The sequence below is a fragment of the Gorilla gorilla genome, chromosome 7 (genome assembly GCF_029281585.2).
Source record: "Gorilla gorilla gorilla isolate KB3781 chromosome 7, NHGRI_mGorGor1-v2.1_pri, whole genome shotgun sequence".
NCBI lineage: Eukaryota > Metazoa > Chordata > Mammalia > Primates > Hominidae > Gorilla > Gorilla gorilla.
The window spans coordinates 80,561,024-80,586,419 of NC_073231.2; the positions used below are offsets into that span (position 1 = coordinate 80,561,024).

Consider the following 25,396-nt stretch of genomic DNA (forward strand, 5'->3'; position numbering starts at 1 on the left):
CCGGGCACGGTGGCTCACCCCTGTAGTCTCAGCACTTTGGGAGGCTGAGACGGGCGGATCACCTGAGATCAGGAGCTCCAGACCAGCCTGGCCAACATGGCGAAACCCAGTCTCTACTAAAAATACAAAAAAATTAGCCGGGTGTGGGGGTGGGCGCCTGTCATCCCAGCTACCGAGGAGGCTGAGGCAGGAGAATTGCTTGAACCCAGGAGGCAGAGGTTGCAGTGAGCACTCCAGCCTGGGCAAGAAGAGTGAAATTCCATTTCATGAAAAAAAAAAAAATTCTTCATGGGGAAAGGTTAGAAAGTTTGTGAAAAACAGGTATGATTTTCCTGAAGGTTGTTTAAGAGGTTTCACTAACAACAACAACAACAATAAACATCGTGGATCCTTAGAAAGGGGATACACTGTGCAGCATTTCCCATTCCATTTCATTGACCATAGAGTCCTATTTTGGGCTGCATCTCTTGGGAGTGTGTTCCATGCATCCAGCAGAAGAGGCTCTGGATGCTTCTTGCTCAGTCAGTTTAACACCATGGGCTGGGTCATGCGAGATGCGGAGAGGAGGGGTACATATGCACTTCATGGTGTGGAGAGCTGCAGGTGGCTCCTCAGTGCATGGTGGTCTTTAGTGCTAAGGGTTCCAGGAAGCTGTGCAGCATTTTAGCTGCATTAGATATTAACTTCTGCTATTCATGATGTCAGGGGTCCAATTTCAAATCTATCACTCAGCACTCTTCTGTAAAAACAGTACACAAAGTTAAATATTAAAATTTTAATGTTGGGAAAGGGGTATGGAGATAATTTTGGTATATTAATGTTTCATGGTGGTGATGGGGTGTGATGCCAATTGTTACTACAACTTGCTACCTAGGAATAGCACTGAGGGGCTCCCTACCTCCTCCCCTACAGAAGAAGTCTCCCCTTGTCACTTCCAAACACATACATTCCCTAAATTTCCCATCATTCCCTAAACTTCAGTCTCTGAAACTCCAAGGAAACCCCATAGGAAAAACTTGCTTCTCCCCTTCACTGGGCAGATCGACCACCATAGGTGTGTGTGGAGATTGCATGCCCTCCTATTGACACAAGATTAATTATTTAGAGGCTGGTGATTGCACTTTAAAGTGGGAATTGAAATGTGCTTTGCTATAGCTTCCAAAGTGGGGAGGAAGAAGGGAGGAAGATGTAGATCAATGGGTGTGATAGCCTGATGGTCTGGGTGTAGCTTTATCGTTAAGGCTATATCTTTAGCCAGGAGAGACCGCAAGATTCACAATATTGAAAGCACCCTTAAGAGAACCAAACTGGTCAGTTAGAGTCAGCCTAGTGTGGCGTTTCAGATGGGGGCGTTTCAGCTAGAGTCAGCTGTCCATGCGGTGAGATGTAAGGGAATGCTTCATAAGTTCTCTAGCCCTAAATAGGGCTACCTATAATTTTATCACTAGAGCTAAGTCAATGGTATGGTTTGACTGTGTCCCCGCCCAAATCTCATCTTGAATTGTAACACCCACAATTCCCACATGTTGTGGGAGGAACCCGGTGGCAGGTGATTCAATTATGGGGGTAGGTCTCTCCTGTGCTGTTCTCGTGATAGTGAATAAGTCTCACGAGATCCAATGGCTTAATAAGGGGAAACCCGTTTCTCTTGGCTCTCATTCTCTCTCTTGCCACTGCCACGTGTGACATGCCTTTCACTTTCCACCAAGGTTGTGAGTCCTCCCCAGCCACGTGGAACTGTAAGTCCAATAAACCTCTTTCTTTGGTACATTGCTCAGTCTCCGGTATGTTCTTTATCAGCAGCATGTAAACGGACCGATACAATCATTTTGACTCTTAGAGATTTTTCTATATTCAAGAGCCCTTGGAAAGCCAGGCATGGTGCCTCATGTTTATCATCCCAGAACTTTGGGAAGCCAAGGAAGGAGGATAGTTTGAGACCAGGAGTAGGAAACCAGCCTGGACAATATAGGGGGACTCCATTTTTACAAAAAAAAAATAAAAATTAGCCAGGCATGATAAATGTGGTCCCATGGCAAATGGGACTACATGCCTGTAGTCCCAACTAATCAGGAGGCTTAAGTGGGAAGATTGCTTGAGTCCAGGAGTTGGAGGCTGCAGTGGACTATGATTGCACACTGCACTCCAGCCTGTCTCTAAAAAATGAGCCCTTGGAAATTCCTGAGATTTCCTGCTATCAGCTAACACTGTAGCTGGAGTGGAACTGAGGGTAGTAAGAATGAAGAAACCATGCCTTGGGGGTCCCTGGTGTGTGTACCTGACGCCAAGGAAGTGAGGGTGACTGTTTAAGAAATATCTCCAGAGCCACGAAACCTATTGGAGAGGAAGTAGGGATCTTTACAGGCTCACATACATCCCTCCCCTCATATCATTTGGTGGTTTGAGAGATGAGGCAACATGAGTTTTGCTGTTGAGTCATGGTCTGAGTCCTACTCTCCAAACTTAGGGGCAGGGAGAGAGAGAGGGATGTGCTTTGACCATGTGCAGAGCCCCTCTCTCCAGGCCTTGTCCCAGGAGGTTTAGTCTGTGTCTTCCAGGGGGATGTGAGGGGTAGTTCTCTAAATAGGTGACTGCAGCAGGTGAGACAGGGAGTCTACATGATCCTCTCTGATGGAACCAGCACTAGAGAGGCCAGTACATTAGTCAGGGTGCTTCAGAGGAACAGAACCAATAGGAGTTCTATATCTGACATAGAGGTATATGTACATATCATACATATATACATATATATATATGAGGGATGTATTGTGGGAATTGGCTGATATGATCACAGAGGCTGAGTAGTCCTGCGATCTGTCATCCGCACACTGAAAAGCTGGGGAAGCTGGTGCTGTAATTCAGTCTGAGTCCAAAGATTCGAGAGCCAGGTTGGCTGCTGGCATGCTTCCCAGTCCAGTCTGGAGGCCTGAGAACTGGATTGGGTGGCAGACTTTGTAAGTCCTGGAATCTGAAGGTCCAGAAACCAGGAGTACCAACGTGGCAGGGAGGAGAAGACGGAAGTTTCAGTTCAAGAAGAGAAAGAGTAATCTGCTCTTCCCTTGCCTTTTTGTTCTACAGGGCTCTCAAGGGATTGGATCTTCTTTACTCAACCTACTGATTCAAATGCTAATCTCATCCAGAAACACCCTCACAGACATACCCAGAAATAACATTTTACCAGCTATCTGGGCATCCCTCATCCCAGTCAAGGTGACACATGAAATTTACCATCACATGCAGGCAGGGAGAACTTCTGGGAGTCCTGTTGTGGAGTCCCATTAACTCCCTGAGTGGGAAGCAGACAGGGACATCAGAATTCTGCAACGAAGTTTGCCTGGGAAGCAGCCCCTCAAAGCACAGGCGTCTTTCGTGAGTCTCAGGCTTCAGTGGCTGTGCTCTCTCTGTGTAGGCAGATGACTGGGGGACACAGAAGAAGAGCCACAGTAAGATGCAAGTGGGTGGTGACTCCCAGGAAGTGGCTCTGCTGGGCTGGAGCAGCCACCATGAGCTTGCGTGGAACCTGGACAGGGTGGTCCTCGGTAGAAGTGGCAGCTATGCAGGACTGCCCTGCTGAAGCTGACGGCAGGGCCAACTTTTCAACATTGTCTTGGAGGCTCTTCCTGGGGAAAACAAATGTATGTGTTGGGGGTCATATGGATGGAGTTAGGGAGAAGGTGAAATTATCAAACTTGGTGATGCGAGATATTTACAGAGCTTGCTTTGCACTAATCTGAGCTTTCTCGGGCCCCAGTAACAGCCTGAAGAAAAAGTGGTCCCACAGGCTTCCCCAGTGTTAATGGGGCTGTGTGGAAGCCAATAGCAAAAGCCCCAGGCTGGGCGCAAAGGCTCATGCCTGTGATCTTAGTGCTCTGGGAGGCTGAGATGGAAGAATTGCTGGAGGCTAGGAGTTCAAGACCCACCTGGGCGACATAGTGAGACCCCCCCATCTCTACCAAAACAATTTTTTTAAATTTTTAAATCCTGAAAAACAAAGGACCCAGGAAGACGAGGGTAGGGCGCCTGAGTGGTCGCATTCATGGAGGCCCATCAACACAGCAGGGAGCAGTCTATTACTGACAGCAGGCAGGCCCAGGCGAGAACCCCGGCACCCGTCTTTTCGCAACCTCCTCCCTGAGCCGGCTCTTCTTGGTGGAGACCACAGAACCTCACTTGCAGCAGGTGCTCAATCACTGCTCACAAAGCAGACAGGTTATTGAATACAGCAGAAAATGGCACAGAGGGGAGGAAGGGCACACGCAGAGACTTTCTGTCTTTGCGGTTCTGTACAAGGCTGTGCCCAAAGCCACTGACGTTGGCTTTATGTTATCCAAAGGGGCAAGTGAGCGACCCTACCCAACCCAGAAATCCTGAAATATTCAGAAGCCCTAATGTTTGTGTGAGGAGAGAGCCGAGCCTCTTTCCGATGGGAAATTCAATTATTCAGTGAGGCTAGAGCTCTCTGGGTGTCCAGAAGTGCTGGAGCACACCGGGAGGCTGAGGTCTCTGTCCCACAGATTGGAGGCCGCTTTGCTGCCGGTGGGGATGAGCACTGGAGGTCCTGCCCCAGAGACCCACCAGCCACCTGCCCTCTGTTCTGCTCCACGGGTGCTGTGGGGCTTCTTCCCAGAGTACTTAAGCTCTGGGGCGCTACCCACCCCCTCAACAAAACACGCAATTAAAGTGTGACAACAAGCTATTTATTGCTACAGAATGTATTTCTGATTCAGACTAGGGTTTGGTTTGAGGCAGGTGCCTATTGCAAACACCCACTTCAGCTGCTATCAGGGTCTGGCACCAAGAGTTGTGTGAATTTAAGGTGACTTTGTTCCAACAGAGCTTGTCATTATCTGTATAATGTAAACAAAGGTGTACACAGGTATACACAGGTATACACTAGTTAGATCTTTCTCCTTTTCCGGGAAGTGTTGTTCCTAGCAGCATCAAGCTGGGGAGACAGACATTTCGCTATTCTGCGAGTCCTGGGGTGGGGGTGGGGGGCAGCTGTCACACAGCCTTAATCTGGCTGCCCCCGGCCCACGCAGAGCAATGCGGTGAGGAATGCTCCGTCTAGCACGAGTGGCAATGGGGAACGGTTGAGAGTCCTGCTGCATTCTACATGGCTCCTAAGGGAAGAGCTGCTACAAAGATGAGCTCAAGTACGGGTTTCTGTGGTGGAAATATGCTTTGGCTCATTCATGCCTTCAAGAAGCATTTATCCTACTATGTGCCAGGCATACAAGGGGTGGCATAAATGTTTTCAAAGAGTCTGCAGTTGTATGGTGGGGTGCACCTGTACTCAGCTACTCAGGAGGCTGAGGCAGGGGAATTGCTTGAAACTGGGAGGCAGAAGTTGCAGTGAGCCGAGATCGTGCCACTGCATTCCAGCTGGGGCAACAGAGCGAGACCCTGTCTCAAACAAACAAACAAACAAACAAACAAACAAACAAACAAAACAAGAGTCTGTGGTTGTATGAAGGAAGCAGCTGCATACATTGTTTCAAAATACCATGAAAAATACTAGAAAGGAATTGTGTCATTGTTCATTCACTCATAACAGCTAAAAGGGGTTTAACCTGTCCTGGATGCTCCAAACTTGGTCCACTGACTTTCAAGCTAGACCAGACTGCTTCCCAATGGAGAAAGGCATGGGAAAGGCAAAGGTGAAGGAATTGCAGAAAAGAGGGATGAATTCCAACCACTGAGATCAAGTTCATGGCAGGCGGCTGTGTGGTTTGTGTTCATTCCTCCGGGGGCTGCTGCAGCGTTTCCAGGAGAACTGCTCCCTCTCCAGAAGTGTGAGGACTGCCACCCTTCTCTCCTCCTACTGTGCCTCAGGGTCACCCAGAGGGCATCTTCACCAGCTGCAGGGACTCTGCTACCATGCTGGGCTTTCAGGCCCCGTCCTGGGAGAACAGAGGCACAGCTGTGCTCCATGCAACACAGCCTGATTCGGTCCTCAAGTGGAGGCAGGAGGAAGGTCATGTCTCTGAGACATCACAAGTTTTGCAGAGTCCTTTAGTCCTAAAGTTCCAGCCCTGGCTCCTGGTGCATTTCTAAACTAGGGACCTGACAATGCCCACAGTGCCACCATGATTCAATGGATTAGCCACCGCCTCCAGCTTCAGGTCAGTTGCTGATAGGAATGACATTTGCTAAGTATCGAGGAAGCAACTGTCTTTCTTTCATGGAGAATGAACTCTGCCTCATCCTCACCACAAGTGGAACAATGCTAAGTGCTGAAAAGGTCAGGCAGAGCCTCCTTGGGGTCCTAAATTCCAGCATCCCCAATCATAGTGATGGACAAACAGGAAGAACATGATAGGACATTCACAATAGAGCCGGAGCTGATGCCCAACAAACAAGGAAAGACGTGGACCACACCAGCCATCAAAGAAATGCAAGTTATAAACATGGAAAGTTTTTGCTTATCTCATTGGTGGGAATTTACTGCAGAGGATGTGGAGAAATGGGTGTTCTCACCCCTCACCCACTGCTGCTGATGGGGATATACATTGGTGCAAGCTTTCTGGAGGGTTATTTGGCAATTTATGTATGAACAGCCTTGAAGTGTTCATACACTTTGAGCCAGTAATTTTAGTTTTAGGACTTTATCCTAGGCAATAATCAAATTTATGTACAAGATTTATGTTCGAGAATATTCATCTCAGCCATTAGTGTAATGGAAAAAATATTAGAAGCTACCCAAATGTCCCACATAGGAGGTTGGTTAAATAACTGATGATACAACTAAAGAATGGAAAACAATTTATTCATTAAAAATGGTTTTCTCAGGGCTGGGCGCGGTGGCTCATGCCTGTAATTCCAGCACTTTGGGAGCCCAAGGCGGGCGAATCACGAGGTCAGGAGATTGAGACCATCCTGGCGAACATGGTGAAACCTCGTCTCTACTAAAAATAGAAAAAATTAGCAGAGGGTGGTGGCATGCACCTGTAGTCCCAGCTACTCGGGAGGCTGAGGCAGGAGAATTGCTTTAAATTGGGAGGCAGAGGTTGCAGTGAGCTGAGATCGTGCCACTGCACTCCAGCCTGGGCAACAGAGCGAGACTCCATCTCCAAAAAAAAAAAAAAAGATTTTCTCAAAGAATATTTAATGATGGAAGGAAACAGTGAAAAAGCAGGGCACAAGATGCTGGATGAAGCATTTCAATTTTGTTGACATTTGATAATACAAGTACAGAAAAAGTTATCAAAAAACAGCAGGTATATTATTACAGGGGCATTCTTTTCCTTTGTATTTTTCTGTATTTTGTTTACAATAGTGAGTCACATCTTCTCTCTGAGCCCCAGTGTACCATTCTGTAAGATGGAAGTCATCATGCCTATGTCACATGATGCTGAGAAGATCCACTTCAATATTTTTAAAGCATCCTGCACAGTGACCAGCGTATTATGATACTCAGTGGATGGTTTATGATATCATTATCTGCAGTTGCCAATGAGACACACCTAGTCCAGATATTGATCATAACAATTACTAAAGTTGTTCCTCCTCACTGTTTTTTTCGAGACTGAGTCTTGCTCTGTCACCCAGGCTGGAGTGCAGTGGCACGATCTCGGATCACTGCAATCTCTGTCTCCCTGGTTCAAGTGATTCTCCTGCTTCAGCCTCCCGAGTAGCTGGGATTATAGGCACGTGCTACCACGCCCAGCTAATTTTTTTGTATTTTTAGTAGAGACGCAGTTTTGCCATGTTGGCCAGGCTGGTCTTGAGCTCCTGACCTCAAATGATCCTCCTGCCTTGACCTCCCAAAGTGCTGGGTTTACAGGTGTGAGCCACTGCACCCGGCCTCCTCCCCACTTTTTACCAAGATAACAAAAGGATTAATTGAAAAAAACCTAAGTTATTTTTACGAAAGTTCTAGTGTTAACCTTCTGTTCTTTTTCACAAAGATGTCTGGACTTTAAGCCTTGTGTCCTGTGCAATAATCTCCGTTCTTGCCTAGTTCAGAGTTCCCCTCGTTCAAAATTCAGGCTCTGTTGATCTTTAGTATCTCATCCCCCTACTTATCTCAGGTGATTCTATGTTGGGGTGATGCATGCAACATATTTGCTAATTACAGAAACTTCCAGTCCCTGTAGTTATAGTAGCTCATAGCTCTGTTTTAAGTAGTGTTACCTTCAATGACATTGAAATACTGGTTTGCCCTTAATGCTCTCTGCAAAATGTCTGTTTTTTGCCTCTTGATTCGGTTTTCTAGCTCTCTCCTTTTTTCTCTTTCTTGGGTCTGTTTGTGTCTGATCTGTTGCTCACATTCTCTTGAGACTGAGATTTATATTCTGAGCATTTAGGTGAGAAAAATAACTTCTAACTCGGGTCAGAGTTGAAAAGGACCCCACCTGCACAAAAATTTAAAAATGAGCAAAATACATGTCTTTTGAGACACTATTAATTAGTCTTTGGCTGGCATAGCATAGAGTTTTATTAGTTAACTAATTCATACCTATCAACTAAGAATTCCCCACTAATGGAATCATTCAGGAGCTCTGAACGGGTGCCCAGCACAGGTGGTAAGGCTGAGGTAACTGGCAGTCTGTCTTTTTTATGTACAGGTATGAGAGCATCTTCTTTTCCGAGTTACACATTCCCAGCCCATCTGACTCATTTAGAGGAAAAAAACACTTTCACCTGCCAAAGTGATTAGAAAAAGATACAGCCTACAGAGAAGAGGGCTATCGTGGGGAGGCATTCTCTTATTTGTCTAGATACGAGCCTGAGCTCCTGATTCTATAAGACACACAGTCTTATAAAAATGTTATGTGACAGATGCAATGAACAGCTCATGGCCGGGCGGCTCACCCAGGGTCTTTGCCCCTGACCATCCAAAGATGAGAAAGCCCCAGTTCTACTGACCACCACACTTTCCCCACCTTGGAAGGAAAACAAGATGAGGCAGAGAGGAGCATCCAGCATCATGGTTGGAGTTGCACAATTCCATTTTGACTCCTACGAAAGTCCCAGACTCAGATGGCTGGGCACATGCAAGCTGTGCGCTTATGTATACAAGGGTTTGTGGGCATGGGTGTGTGTTGCAGTTGAGAAATATCCTAGTGCCATGCAGCTCTGGTCCAGGGAAACTTGAGCTCCAAGTGAGTGCTCCAGATTTCAGTAGTGACCCTTTTGATGACAGAATGAGGTGGCTCTCTGACCCTGTTTCTCCTCTTTGAAATGGGAATAATACCTACCAATGTCTTGCCTTCCAGGGATGCTGCGAAGGCTCCATGAGCTAATGAATGTGGAGTGCTTTAAAAATCAGTGGTGCCCACAAGTGGCATTGTTACCCCTGGCAGAAGCTTCTGCTTTCTTAATCCATTTGAGGAAAAACATCCAGCTTCTCTCTGATGCCATCCGCTCGGGAGGTGTTCAGCTGGAAAAGGATTATGTGGGTTTTAGTATATAAATGACGTGCAATTTGTTCTGTTTATAAAATAACTTATTCTCAATGTAAGGAATTCAGAAAATACTGAAAACATAAAAAAAGGAAACAAATTTCAACCATAATCCCATCATATAGAGGCAACTACTTTCAGTGCTTTTTGGGAGTTTGCTCACTTCATTAGCTAGACAACTAGGTCAGTTAGAACCCCCTGACCTCATGGGAGAAGGCGCTCCCTTGTTTTGGGATTCACCCATTTGTGGTGCCCAGGTCCCCAGCCTGCTCTCGACTCTCTGACACTGGCTTGCTTTTCCAGGTACAGAGTAAAGCTTGAGTTGACTCCATGGTTTCTTCAAGGGCCCTGCTTTCAAGACTGAAGGATGACCACCTACCCTTGGGAAATGTTACTAAATATCAGGACCTCAAGTTGGGCGGGACTGCCAGGAGGGAGAAGGTAGTGTCAGGGGAAAGGCATTGACATTTCAAACACAACTGGCTACTCTAGCCTCATGGCAATGGCTTTAGTAACTTCACAGCTGATCCCTGAGATTGAACATCAGGACTATTAAATGCTAATTGAGTTGAAAAGCCTTCCCCAAATGCTCTAAAACTTTTAGGCAGTACAGAGCTCCTGGTCACATCTGGAGCTGTGTGCTGGGGACCACTCGGCAACATGCTCTGCCCACCTCTGCTCCTGTTCATCTTCCCCTTCTTGACACAGCATGACTGCTATATACAAACAGGTGTTTTTCTTTTTAAGCAGAATGCCCATTTGCTGTGGCTGCTGAGTCAATGCTTTGGAGTGAGCTGTTTGCTCTCAAATGTGCAGGTGCTGCAGCCATGAAGCCTGGACACTCTAATGTGTGCCTGGTCCTTCCACTGTGTTTTTTTTCAGAGATGCTGATTAGGCAATACCGCAGTTTGAATGAACTTCACAGGTGTTTCCCCAGGATGGATGTGATTCTTTTCTTGTGCCCAGAAGAAAGATCCTCTGTGAAGCTCTCATTGACATCTTTGCCCCTCCCCACTCTCTGTTCTTTTTATTTTCTCTTGCTCCCCTGTCCCACTCCCAGGAGAAGATCTGAAAATTACATCCAAAAGTAAGATTGTTGGGGAGTTGTGTTTTGTATCTACCCTGAAAATAAACTGTCATTAAACAGGTGAGGAGGCAGAGAGCCAGGCATTAGTCAAGTATCTGCCTTGCTGCTGGAACCTGTGTCTTCCCATCTGAGTCCAGCACCTTCATCACCCTATCACATTGTGAGACAGAGCAAGGACCCCCACCCCCCAAGCCCCGCCTTAGGGACCTGTGGGGGCCCCCAAGCATGGAAATAAAGAAAAATCTTGAGTTCCTTCAAGGGAAATTCCAGGCACCCAGCTAGCCTTGAGAAGTAAATCAGCAACTTGATAAACAGTAAGGTAATAGTAGCCTAAGGCAGCAGCCAAGGACGTGGGAGGCAGGAGATGTTTGGTTCCCTATGGAAACTGAAGATAACATCTTAGCATATGTCCCTGGGTTGTTTTTCACAAACCGGGACCCCCTTCTCAATAGATCCTCTGACACACAGACCTCAGATAAGGAGAAACTAAGGACTGAGCTCTGACGGCTGTTCTGCGTTCTAAATTTCTTCCTAAGAGGCCTGGAGGAGGTCACACCCAGGAGCCAGAGCTAACATTGTTTTTCTGCTGATCCCAAATTTTTAGACAAAACTTTGATTCCTTAACCAATTGTGAACCAGAAAAGCTTTGCATCCACCTATGACCTGCCCCCGCTTCGAGGTCTGTTTTTGGGTCAAACCAATGTATAGCCTCCAAGTACTGACTTAGGACTTTGCCTGTACCCTCTGCCTCCCTGCCTTTCAAAGCCCTTACCTGTAACCCATCTGAGAGCTCTAGTCTTAAGCATGAGCTGCCCGATCCTCCTTGCTTGGTGCCCCGTAATAAATGCCTCGCTTTCTCTCCCTGCAGGCCCAGCATCAGTGTTTGGCTTTGCTGCACAAGGCCAGTGAGCCCCAGTTTGGTTCAATAACCATCAGTACCTCCTCTTTTCTAAAGGAGACCCACACCATATTTTGAAAATAAGAGGCCAGGCATTGAGACCATCTCAGCTGAGAGAGCAGGAAGAGACCACGCTCCTGCTGCTCTCTCTGAAAGATGAGGATCTTGCAGGCTACACGTTGTTTCTTCTCGGCATGTTGCAGGGGCTCCATTCCTGTAGCACCCGTGAAATGCCACCAGACATCTGCATCTGTGCTTCTTGATCATCGCTGAGAAAATGAATGACACAATGCCCATCATGAATCGAGGGCTGATATCATAAAGGGGACCTTGCCATATGGCGACAATATTTGTGGAGCTTTTTGCCAGCTAGTATGTAAATGCTTTATATGTGTTCACTCACTTAACCCTTCCAATAACACTGTTAAGTTAGGACCTATTAAAATGCCTATTTTACTGAATGGGAACAGAGGTGCAGAGTGGTCAAGTGTAAAATCTTGTGATTTTAGTCCCTACACTAATATATATTATGTAATAGATAACTTATGATACATATTGGCTGGGCACGGTGGCTCATGCCTGTAATCTCAGCACTTTGGGAGGTCGAGGTGGGTGGATTACTTGAGGTCAGGAGCTTGAGACCAGTCTGGCCAACATGGTGAAACCCTGTCTCTACTAAAAATACAAAAATTAACTGGGTGTGGTGGTGGGCACCTGCAGTCCCAGCTACTCAGGAGGCTGAGGCAGGAGAATCGCTTGAACCTGGGAGATGGAGGTTGCAGTTAGCCAAGATCGTGCCACTGCACTCCAGCCTGGGCCACAGAGTGAGACTCTATCTCAAAAAATAAAAACAAAAACAAACAACAAAAAAGATAACTTATGATACATACTATATGTAATGTTTCATATTATATTATTATATATATAATACATTTTATGTATTTCTTATCATCTTCACAAAAACCTTGTAAGGTAGCTATTATTACTCTTATTTTATGGATTAAAAAATAGGGAGTCTAACAGCCTGAGAAATGTATACAATGTCACTAAATCTACTAACAAATCATTGAATGGCAATTTGAAACTAAGTAACACCTTTTTCCCCCCACAAAAAATCTATGCTTTGTTCATGCTCCACCAAGACATATTTTGGTCGTGACTTAATGTTACTCTCCCAAGCTTGTCACTAAAGCAGATGATAAGGTGCTGATGCTTTACCAGAAGTCACCAAAAGGCAGCATCAGGCAGGAATCATATAAAAAGGTTGAGGAGCTGGGTAATGCATATTGGCTAAATAATTCCCTGGAAAGCAGAACCACCTTTCAGAGATCTCTCTGGCAAGCAGTGCACCCGGGTCTACAAGAGACGCTCATCCTGAACCCCAGGTGCCTTTCAGAAAAGCAGGGCAGAGGACTCCTCTGCAAATCTCTGAAGTTAACAGAAAATGGAACGTTCTTTCCTGAGCACTGTCTTGTCTTTTAAAAAATCCTATGAGAGGAAAACACATTATACCTCCAGCTTAGCCATAAAGATTACCATATTTTGGTTAGGCATAGTTTGAACAAGAAAGAATACTGGCTTTTAGAAAACAGAAAATGGTCTAAATTGGGGTGTGTATAAATACAAGCTTTGGGAACTAAAAAAGGAACACACAAATTGAATATGTTTGTATCATAAACTTGGCTTTAAGAGAAAGTTTGGTATTGGAACCATTTTATTTAAATGAAGAGGAAGCTTCAAGCAATACTAAGCAGCTGGTAAACCCCAATTTGTGGGCTAATGTTGAAGTAAGTTAATAAAGTGACCTTAGGGAAAGATCAAAGTGATGTTTTATAGAATTCTGGAGCTAAAACGGACCTTGGAGAACATCTGCTCCAAAGATCTCATTATAAAAGTGCAGGAACTGAGGCTGGAAGAGTAGGGGTGACCTCCCTATGCTCACAGAGATATAGTTGTCGTGCACAAAACCCATTAAATTTTTTTTATTTCTATAAGTTTAAGGGTTACCAATACATGGACATATTGACTAGCTGTGAAGTCTGGGCTTTCAGGGTAACCATCACCCGAATAATGCACATTGTACCTATTAGGTAACTTCCCATCTCCACGTCCCTCTCACCACCCTACGCTTTGTCATCTCCAGTGTCTGTCATTCCACACTCTATGCCCATGTGTACACATCATTTAGCTACTTCTCATTAGTGAGAACATATGGTATTTGACTTTCTGTTTCTGAGCTGTTTTACTTAAGATAATGGCCTCCAGTTACATTCGTGCTACTGCAAAAGTCAACCAGTCAGAATAGCTATTACTAAAAAGACAAAAAATAACAGACGTTGGTGAGGAAGTGGAGAAAAGGGAATGCTTATACACTGTTGGTGGGAATGTAAATTAGCCCAACCTCCATGGAAAACAGTATGGAGATTTCTCAAGGAACTGAAAATAGAACTACCATTCGACCCAGCAATCCCACTACTGGGTATCGACCCAAAGGAAAAGAATTCATTTTATCAAAGGGATACCTGCACTTCCAGGTTTATTGCAGCACTATTCACAACAGCAAAGCCAGGGAATTGACCTAAGCATTCATCAAAGTATGATTGGATAAAGGAAATGTAGTATGTATACACAGCAGAATACTATTCAGCCGTAAAAAGATTAAAATCATGTCTTTTTCAGTAAGTGTTATTTTTGAGTAGTTGTGTGGATGTGCGGATGAGAAAACAGAAAAGGTGGAGAACATTTACTTTCCTAGTTTATGACCATTCCTCTTTAATACTATTTGACTTCAAAACCTTACTTTCTCCCTACGTTGAACACTCTTTTTTTGATTAGCTGTAAGCAGTAAGGTCTCGTTAAAGAAAAGAATAAAGTCAAGGACTTTAAACGTTATTTTAGTTATTTATTTATTTTTGAGACAGGGTCACTCAGGCTGGAGTGCAGTGGTGCGATCTTGGCTCATTGCAGCCTCTACCTCTCAGGCACAAGCAATTTTCCCACCTCAGCCTCCTGAGTAGCTGGGACCACAGGCATGCATCACCGTACCCAACCAAATTTTATATTTTTTTTGTAGAGATGGGAATCTCACCGTCTTGCCCAGGCCGCTCTCGAACTCCTGGACTCCAGTGATCCTCCTGCCTCAGCCTCCCAAAGTGTTGGGATTACAGGCGTGAGCCACTGTGCCCAGTGTTTTGTTCTTTAAAACAATATGTACAGATGATACAAAATCAGAAAGTTACAAAAGCTCTAGACTTAGGAAAGCATCTGGATCTCACCCTGGCTCCGACTGGGCAGCACCCCTTCCTGGTGGGACTCACCCACTGCTGATGAGCCTCGCGTGCCCTTCCAGGGTATTCCAGGCATGCACAAGCACATTTGCAAATGCGCACTGCTCTTTCTTTTTCTGTTCTTACACAGCTGTTAACACTCTATTCATGGCATTCTTCATCTTGCTTTTATTATTTAGCAATGCACCTTAGGGACTGCTGACATATCAGGCTCTACTGAGTGGCTTCTTTTCTTCTTAAATGGCTGCATAGTCTTGCATTGTCTGGAAGTACTGTAATTTATTTAATACATTTGGGTCATGTCCTCTTTTTTGCTATTTCAAACAATGCTGTGATAAATATCTTTGTACATATATCATTTCACACATGTGGGAATATAACTGTAATATAAATTCCTAGAAATGAAATCATGGGGACAAAGGGGACACGTCTTACATTTTTTCGATATTGCCAACTTTCTATACCACTAGCAAAATATGGAGGGCCTGTTTGCCCACACTACAGCCAACACACAGCATTATCAAGCTGTTTATCTTTTTAAATGTTTGGGCTAAGTGAAATTGTGCTGGGTGAAAAAATCTGATTGTATTTTTTTAAAATCTGCATTTGGAGTTAGGTTGAGTATTTTTTTATATGTTTAAAAGTTTTCACAGGAAAAAATATGCTGTTTCTTTTGCTCATTTTCCTGCTGGTTACTGGTCTTTTCCCTTACTGATTTATAAGAAATCTTCATAAATCATAGAAATCAGCTGTTTATCTGCTCTATTAAGTGTAAATATTTTATTTTTATTTTTATTTTATTATTATTATACTTTAAGTTTTAGGGTACATGTGCACAACGTGCAGGTTTGTTACATATGTATACATGTGCCATGTTGGTGTGCTGCACCCATTAACTCGTCATTTAGCATTGGGTATATCTCCTAATGCTATCCGTCTCCCCTCCCCGCACCCCACAACAGTCCCCGGTGTGTGATGTTCCTCTTCCTGTGTCCATGTGTTCTCATTGTTCAATTCCCACCTATGAGTGAGAACATGCAGTGTTTGGTTTTTTGTCCTTGCGATAGTTTGCTGAGAATGATGGTTTCCAGTTTCATCCATGTCCCTACAGAGGACATGAACTCATCATTTTTTATGGCTGCATAGTATTCCATGGTGTATATGTGCCACATTTTCTTAATCCAGTCTATCGTTGTTGGACATTTAGGTTGGCTCCAAGTCTTTGCTATTGTGAATAGTGCCGCAATAAATATACGTGTGCATGTGTCTTTATAGCAGCATGATTTATAATCCTTTGGGTATATACCCAGTAATGGGATGGCTGGGTCTAATGGTATTTCCAGTTCTAGATCACTGAGGAATCACCACACTGACTTCCACAAATCTCCTTAAGCTGATAAGCAACTTCAGCAAAGTCTCAGGATACAAAATCAATGTACAAAAATTACAAGCTTTCTTATACACTAATAACAGACAAACAGAGAGCCAAATCATGAGTGAACTCCATTCACAATTGCTTCAAAGAGAATAAAATACCTAGGAATCCAACTTACAAGAGGTGAAGGACCTCTTCAAAGAGAACTACAAACCACTGCTCAATGAAATAAAAGAGGATACAAACAAATGGAAGAAAATTCCATGTTCATGGGTAGGAAGAATCAATATCATGAAAATGGCCATACTGCCCCAAGTAATTTATAGATTCAGTGCCATCCCCATCAAGCTACCAATGACTTTCTTCACAGAATTGGAAAAAACTAAAGTTCATATGGAACCAAAGAAGAGCCCACATCGCCAAGTCAATCCTAAGCCAAAAGAACAAAGCTGGAGGCATCATGCTACCTGACTTCAAACTATACTACAGGGCCACAGTAACGTGTAAATATTTTCTCCCTTTTGTTACTTGTCTTCTGATCCCACACCCCATTAACTTTGCAGAAGCTTTTTTTTATTGTTGTGATCAAATATGTGGACCTTTCTCTTTATTTGTGTTTGGATTTTGTGTCATACTTAGACACTTTAAAAACTATAATATGAAATCTTCTTACGGTATACTTTGAGTACTTTTAATAGTTCCATTATTGTATTTCAACTTTTAATATATCTAAATTTTATTTTATGTAAAATATGCACTAAAGAATATAGCTTTATTTTTGCAGATGTTTAAACAGCTGTTCCAATATTATTTATAAAACAATCCACGTTAACTCATTTGAAATGCTATCTTTATTACATGAATTTGCGTCTACTTCTGCCCTTTCTATTAGAAGCCATTAATTGGTCTGTTTAGTCAAGAAACACTATGTTATTTTAACTCCTATAGTTTACAACATATTTTAATAGTTGTTGGGGTTCTACTTAAAAAAAATTTCTCACTCTTCTTGCTTATTTGTTTATTATGAAAAATAAAATCAGTTTGTCACTTTGCCCCTCTTCCTCCCCAAACACTGTGGGTTACATTACTTTTAAGATGAATTTAGAGATAATTGACATCTTTATGATGCTGTATATTTCTCTTCAAGAACATGGCACTCTTTTTATTCATTAAATTTTTCTTTTATGTCTTTCAATTGCATTTTGAAGTTTTAATTACATAGATGTTACACATTTTTAATATATTTTCTAGGTATTTTACTTTATTGTTACTATACTTTCATTATATCTCCCAATTTCTATTTTTGTTTATATAAAAAGTATTTAGTTTGATATGTTAATTACATACCCAGTCATCTTTATCAATTTTCTTATTTGTACTCTTTGTAACTATTCTCTTATGCTTTCCAAGTATACAATAATATTATGTGCAGATAATAATAGTTGTACTTCTTTTCTCCCCAAATCCATACCTCTTTTTTCTTTCATATAATTATATAGGCTGGTGTCTCCAGAACAATGTTAAGTAAAAACAGTTGCAATAGATATACCTATTTTGTTTCTGATGTGAATGAGAATAGTTGCTATATTTCTACATTTATCCGGCTTTTGTGGTGATCTCTATACATGGATATACACAAATATACATATGTGAGTTCTACATTTTTTATTAAGTAACCTTTTATTCCTATATCATTAAAAATTTTTATCAAGAAGAATTGCCGGTTGGTGGTTGGAGAAATGTTGGTCAACGTATACAAAATTTCAATTAGGAGGAAGAAGTTCAAGAGATCTATTGTACAACATGGTGACTATAGTTAATAACGATGTATTGAATACTTGAAAATCACTAGGAGAGTAGGTAAGTGTTCTCATGACAAAAAAAAATGCTTGCATGAGGGAATGCATATGCTGATTAGTTCAATTTAGCCATTCCACAATGTATGCATGTTTTAAAACATCATATATTTGAGGTTATTTCCATTTTATTTTATCTTATGTTGAATAATTGTACTTCTCTCTTTTACTTGATTGGGTGAGTTAGCAATTTATTAATTTCAGTGTCTGCTTTAGTCAAAGCATCATAATTTAGGAATTAATTCTTCCAGTTTTAGTTTCCAAATTTATTAATTTCTGGTATTATTTTAATTAAACATTAATTTACTCTAGGCGTATTTTGTTGTCTCTAATTTGTGGTATATTTATTTTTATTTTATTTTGATTATTAATAAAAGTTTTCAAGGCATTCTTGTTTATTAATGCATTCTTAAGGAGTTTTCTTCAAAACACTAGTTGTATTAAATAGTTTCTATTACATAGTATTTTAAAAACTATTGATGCTAAACTGACACATGTCCCTATAATGCTCAAGTCAGTATCCAGATCTTAAAGATTCTTGAGTAGAAAAGTAATTTATAAACTAATTTGAAAGAATTTTCTGCTCTAATATTTGGGAGAATAAAATCAGATCAGATTAACATGAGTTCGATAAGTATTAAAAGAACTGAATTGTATTTATTGTTTAATGTCCCCCATACATTGTTTCTGAATGGTCTCTTTTGAATTAATGTTCATGTTTAAAAGGATTGATAATTTTTTCACTAAGTAATACCTAACAAATAAAAAATCACTATCATCTTTGGCCTCCAAAAGTCCTTTCAAGTAACAGTCTTAAGAGGAATTATTTAAAAATTCATAAAGAAGAAACTATAATATACTTTGTAGCAATGTACTTCAGTGAAGGAGAGTTCACCTGAAAAGCAGTGAATGGTTTGGCACTCTTCGATATATAGATTAACAGGAAGTAATGCATTACTCTCATGTAACATTATTCAAATTCAAAATACATTTATTGAGAATTATGGTATATGTAGCACCGTGTTGATGAATTTAGCTACATTATCTAATGTAGTAACCCTCCTTAATAGTGTTTTAAGATAGGTGCTGATTACCTTTGAAAGTCATGGAAGCTGAAACTTAGAGAAGCTCTGGGTAGAAAAGGACATAGGTGAGAATTAACGCCAGATCTGCTGACTCCTGATCCAGCACTTGCCAGATGAAAAAGAATGAGCCAAATATCGGTACACTAGTCTTTTCTTCCATCCTGCTATGCTACTAAAACGGCAATTATGTTAGAAGTGTCATTCTTCCTTGAAGCATTTATTGAGCACCACTTTCTATAAGACCCTCCTCCAGAGATCTCCCAGTGGAAGAGATCTCTCTGCCTTCAGAGTGTGTCTGTTCATGTGACAAGGGGGAACAGGCTGTAGGACTTGGAATGACAGAGCATGCCAGGAACAGGAGGAGGAATTTAAGGAGAAGTGTGCAGACCGGGATTCTGGAGGGAGCTCTAAAGACTGAAGATGCAGTTGGAGGCTCTGAAAGGCAGGAATATAGCAGGCAGGAGGGGAGGTTGCCAACAGTGCAGGATACCATCTATTGCAACCTACAGTCAGGCTTATGTCCCATGCTTTGTTTTTAATGTTCAAACGTTGAAAATTAGTGAACTTGGGCCGGCGCGGTGGCTCACGCCTGTAATCCCAGCACTTTGAGAGGCCGAGGCAGGCGGATCACAAGTTCAGGGGTTTGAAACCGTCCTGACGAACACGGTGAAGCCCCGTCTCTACTAAAAAAACAACAAAACAAAACAAAACAAAACAAAAAACATTAGCCGGGCTTGGCGGCGGGCGCCTGTAGTACCACTCGGGAGGCTGAGGCAGGAGAATGGTGTGAACCCAGGAGGCAGAGCTTGCAGTAAGCCAAGATCGCGCCACTGCACTCCAGCCTGGGTGACAGAGCGAGACTCCCATCTCAAAAAAAATAAAGAAAATTAGTGAACCTAATGGCAACAACAGTGACAAGAAAAAGGAGAGGCAAAATAAAACGAAAGAAAAGACAGTTTACAGAAACCATGAACAATCACAATTTGGAAGGTAAAAGATGTTGGAATCTTATCCTTTCCATTTTTTCATCTTCATGGAGAATTACACATATATATATATTTTTTGAGATGGAGTTTCGCTCTTGTTGCCCAGGCTGGAGTGCAATGGCACAATCTCTGCTCACTGCAACCTCCGCCTCCCAGGTTCAAGCAATTCTCCTGCCTCAGTCTCCCAAGTAGCTGGGATTACAAGCATGTGCCACCACGCCAGGCTAATTTTGTATTTTTAGTAGAGATAGAGTTTCTCCATGTTGGCTAGGCTGGTCTCGAACTCCTGGCCTCAGGTGATCTGCCCACCTCAGCCTCCCAAAGTGCTGGGATTACAGGCATGAGCCACCATGCCTGGCCTATACTCAAACTATTTTAATGAGGTGAGGGAACACTCCCATGGACTAAATTGTATCCCTCCCCTACCCATATTTATGTTGGAAGCCCTAACTCGCCTGCCCACATGACTATATTTGGAAATAGGGCCTTTATGGAAGTGGTTAAGGTTAAATGAAGCCATAAGGATAGGGCCCACCCTGATTCCACAGGATTAGTGTCCTAATATGAAGAAACACCAGCTAATCAACGGGATTAGTGTCCTCATAAGAAGAGACACCAAAGAGCTTCCTCTCTCCCCTCCATGTGAGGACACAGCCAGAAAACCGCCATGTGTGAGCTGGGAAAAGAGCCCTCACCAGAGCCTGACCCTGAGAGACCTTGATCTAGGACTTTCAGCCTCCAGAGATGTACAAAAATAAGTTTCCTTTGTTTAAGCCACTCAGTCTGCACTTGGTCTGTGGTATTTTGTAACGGTAGTTTGAGACGATGAATGCAAGCACACTCATATATCTTAGAACTCTTCTCTAAAACTAGAACTCTTCACTAATCTCTCATAAACACCAGTGGCCTTAGTAGTGATCAGAAATAAACAAGCAGCGATGAGGTGAAGTGCATCTCCCAGAGCAACTCAAGTTAAAACATTAAGCAGGTCTTCTGTTAATGACATATATCCCACCATCCTGAGGTAGTTGCAGGCTAGGTTAGGGACCCCTCAACATTTGGTGGAGATGTTTGAGGAGATAAGTTGGAAAAGTTGAGGGTAGCTTTGTGTAGAGTTGCTTGTGTGTATAGAAACTTACAAAGATGTGATGTTTAGGAGACATTCCTAGTCTTTAAATGTGAAGTCAAGAAAGAAAATCCTTCCTGGGAACATACTTGGAAATGAAAGGTCATGCTACATGGGCCAAGGTTTAAGTCAATGATACAATTCATTCATTCATTCATTCATTCTTCAATAAATATTAATATTTATGGAGCCCTAGTGTGCACCAGCCCCTGTGCTCTGGTCACATCAAGAAGCTGCTTGCTTAGATCCTCCCACTTACATCCTCATACCTCTTTTTTTTTTTTTTTTTTTTTTTTTTTTGAGACTGCATGCCACTCTATTGCCCAGGCTGGAGTGCAGTGGCACAATCTTGGCTCACTGCAACTTTCCTCTCCCAGGTTCAAATGATTCTCCTGCCTCAGCCTCCCAAGTAGCTGGGATTATAGGTGCCCACCACCATGCCTGGCTAATTTTTGTATTTTTAGTAGACACAGGGTTTCACCATATTGGTCAGGCTGATCTCAAACTCCTGACCTCAGGTAATCTGTCTGCGTTGGTCTCCCAAAGTGCTGGGATTACAGGCATGAGCCACCAAGCCCAGCCCCTCATACCTCTTGAAAAACACTTTTTGCTGATCTTCTTGGGACTCAGAATGTTCTATTGGCCAGGGCTCTTTGACAAACTTTTGTTTATCTACCACTCAAGACCTTCAGCGTCAGGATGAGGAGTCCAGACATACTTTCCAAGCCCAGTCTCCAAGAAGATCTGTGATTACTTCATAACCTCAGAAAATATTTTCTTAACCAGTCAGGATGGTGAATTCCAGCTAGGACTTCCTGTGGAACTGACTATAAGTTTTATTAAAACTTCCACTCATGAATCCACATTTGTGCTCTTATTCCTGCACACCAGGCCATTCCACTGTGCCCACTACAAGGGCAGAAGAACCATATTTCCTTAAACAAATGCCACCCTCAGTGGCACCAAGGAGGAAGAATCATGAAGAGAGCACTGGTTCCTAGACCCTGTAAATCACACAAGCCTAGCAGTGCCTCGGAAGTTGGAAAAAAGATTCAAGGCCAGCCCTATGCACAGCAGAGGCTCTAAATATGCTGGCAGCTCCATCCTTTTCCAGCCCTTCAGTATCTTGGGCTGTGGAGACTTTTTTAAGGAGCTTGTGTCAATTTCAAAGCTTTCCTCTGGAAGTCTAAGCCCTTCTTAACAGTTCTTTAATAGCTAAAGGCAGAGTTGGATTCTGAAACTCCGTCACTCAGACATTTTGTAAAACTGATGTTAAGAGGATTTAAGCCTAAATGTTGGCACCATCATTCTTTTCTTTCTCATCTGTCACTTTCTTGATCCTTGGCCCCCCTCAGACAACCCACCCTGATTAGAAATGGGAGTAATTTTAATGAATTTCAGCACTAAGGAGTTATTTGCTGGGGTTACCTGAGAATAATCCCCCACAACCCAACTCCTGAGAAAAATCAGTAATGTGTTCTGTAGTCATTATGCTATGACTGTATGTCATACTGGTCTCATAAATAACTTTTAGCCTAAAATCTTTAAAAAAAAATTAAGTATTTGCTGTTCTGTTTTTTCCCCCCTAGGAAATCTAGGTGAAGAGGTGGAGTTGCATTCCCTCCAGTAAGACTAGAGATGAGATTTTCATGTCCCCTTTCTTCTCACTGGCTCAAAAATCAGCATAGGCTGATTTGTAAGAGAAAGAAGTTACCTTTAGGAATATCTGTCATGAGGGTCTAATGTGGGAAATTGAAAAGGAAAGTAGGAAGTATAAGGAAGGGAAGAAAGATGAGAGGGTATCTCCAGGGGACATGGAAGGCTCACCTGCAGGAACACTCTTTGACAGCATTCCAACAGGAGGAGAGGGTCTTCTTGTTTCCTAAGATCTGTGGAGGGGCTGGCACTGCCTTCCAGTCTAGGATCCAAGATCGCCTCTTTATAGCCAGCCCATCTGTCATCTGCTGCAGCTTAAAACCCGCCCCCCTGCCCTGGTCTCTAGGGCAGTTGGTCATAATTGGGCATTCCCTACTTTTTACACGTGGGAAGAGACCTTGTTTAAAACAGCCCCTCCTCCTCCTTTTTATAATGATAAAGTGAAGTAAAAAAAAAAAAAGTGTTTGTGGCTCAGACCTATAACCCCAGCACTTTGGGAGACCAAAGTGTGCAGATCCCCTGAGCCCAAGAGTTCAAGTCTACCCTGGTCAACATAGCGAGAGCCCATCTCTACAAAAAATTTTTAAAAATAGACATGTGGTGGCCTGCACCTATAGTCCAAGCTACTTGGGAGCTAATGAGATGGGAGGATCACTTGAGCTGAGAGGTCCAGCCTGGGCGACACAGTGAGACCTCATTTCTTATAAACTAGCTGTTGAAATAGAAGCACCTCTCATTAAGAAGAAGAAAAGAGGTTTTGTTTTTTTGTTTGGTGGAGAGAGGGAAATGGGAAGAACCTATCAGAATCTTATCAGCTCCTGTTTGAGAAAGGTTGTTCAAAACCTTTGGCAAAGACATAGAATAAAAGGCTCAGCACTCTACCAGCAAACCAAGAGGGGCAATGGTGGGGAGAAACCACTGGAAGCTGCAGTTCTGGGAGCTGTTACAGAGGAAACCGCCCAGTCTTCCCGTCTTCTGGGGGAATAGCTTGGAAGAGATGGTTCAGATGCTGGGAGTGGTTCTAAGCAGACCTGAATGGGAGGAATAAAAGTGTTTTTCTCTAAGTCTAAACGAAACTAAACATTTAGGTAACCAAAGCCCATGACTGGGATGTGTAGTTAATTTCCAATTCACAACATTTTGTATTCTTTTTTAAATTTTACTTTAAGTTCTGGGATACATGCGCAGAATGTGCAGGTTTGTTACATAGGTACACATGTGCCATGGTGGTTTGCTGCACCTATCAACCTGTCATCTAGGTTTTAAGCCCTTCATGCATTAGGTATTTGTCCTAAGCATTTTGTATTTTTTAAACTTTGCAGTAAATAGATGATTAAGGTAGTTTCTATTGTAGCTACCTTCTATTGAAGGCAACTATTGTATAGTAAGCTCTTGTAGAAAGAGTTATTCTTGAGATCTGTCTTTTCTAAACATGTGATGCTGTCTTGAAGTGACTATACGTTAGAATAATCTCATTTTTCCTTAATAATTTTGGGTATCACCATAATATCAATTATTTACCCCAGTCACCTTATAATGTAACCAGTTGGCTGTGCTGCAGTGATTGGAAAGAGGTACAGCTCATCACTGGTCAGAGAAGACTTCTAGTATGAGCCCGTCCTGAACATGAAGAGTACAGAGGAGTCTTCAAAAATGTTGGTTTGCTTTTTCCATCAATCACCTTTCCATCTTAACAGTGACCAACTCGTTCCATCTTAACAGTAACCACTTCTGTTGAGCAACCAGGAGTTCCTTCCCTTTCTTGCCTTCCACTTCAATTCATTTCTCACCTCCCTTCAGTTTTTCTACCCCAACCTCACCCACCCCCAGGACTCCTTGTTTATTTCAAAGGGGGCAAATATACCTGCCCTGCAACACTGAGATAGAAAGTGCTTCCTCCAAATACAGCTTCACGGCAGACCAGTGTCTCCTTGCTTGTGTTTGTCATTAATACTTTTCCTGGGTAATGTACATGCAGTCTTTGCTAAAGCACGACTGACCAGGCCTTACTTACCAAGGCTTCTTCTGTGCTGGAGAAAGAGTAAGGGAATAGAGAAGAGGGAAAATGAGGTCCTGCCACCATCTCAATGCTTTTGGTGCTTTGCTTTCAATGGATGCTGAGTGGGACTTGTGTGTCCCAAAGATGGGATACTTCACTCTCTCCTGTGTGCTTTGAACATCCCTGAGCGACCTTTGGGCTAGATGTTACCTGAGCATTCTTCCTTTTGTTAAAGTGGTCAGTTTCCCCCAGCTGTGAATAGAGCCGATCTGCCCACTTTCTCATCAACTCTCCAGTGCTGGATTTCTATACGTGTTTGTCTAGGAGAATTCTAACTGCTGTGGGCATCACTGTGGATTGCAGGGGTGGCGGGTGGGGGTGGTTCCTATGGAAACAATAATGAAAATACAAACAAGAATGTGATTCATTTTAAATTCTGTGGTGCAGTGTACAATTGAAAGGGCTGGGCAGACAGGAGTAGTGAGGGAAGGGGAGATGTGGGCTGGGCCTTCAAGGATGACTGCAATCTCACACGAGAAGGCAAGGTGGGAGGGAGAAACTGAGGCAGCCATGCGAAGGTCAGGAGGTCAGAATGTGCAGATTCGTGGGAAGGCCGTGATTAAACTGGGGTAGG

General features: G+C 42.9%; 1 long non-coding RNA gene across 2 annotated transcripts; it reads right to left on the reverse strand.

The window, feature by feature from the left end:
- Positions 1-523: 523 nt before the first annotated feature.
- LOC109027985 (uncharacterized) lies at positions 524-25,092 on the reverse strand. 2 transcript variants are annotated; one of them, XR_008667763.2, is made up of 4 exons: positions 24,973-25,092; positions 9,204-9,385; positions 3,229-3,620; positions 524-739 (listed from the first exon to the last, which is right to left on the reverse strand). It is a non-coding gene; the product is annotated as an uncharacterized lncRNA (long non-coding RNA). The 2 variants fall into 2 exon arrangements; XR_002007039.3 differs by having other exon boundaries at positions 24,778-25,077.
- Between the last annotated feature and the right edge of the window lie 304 nt (positions 25,093-25,396).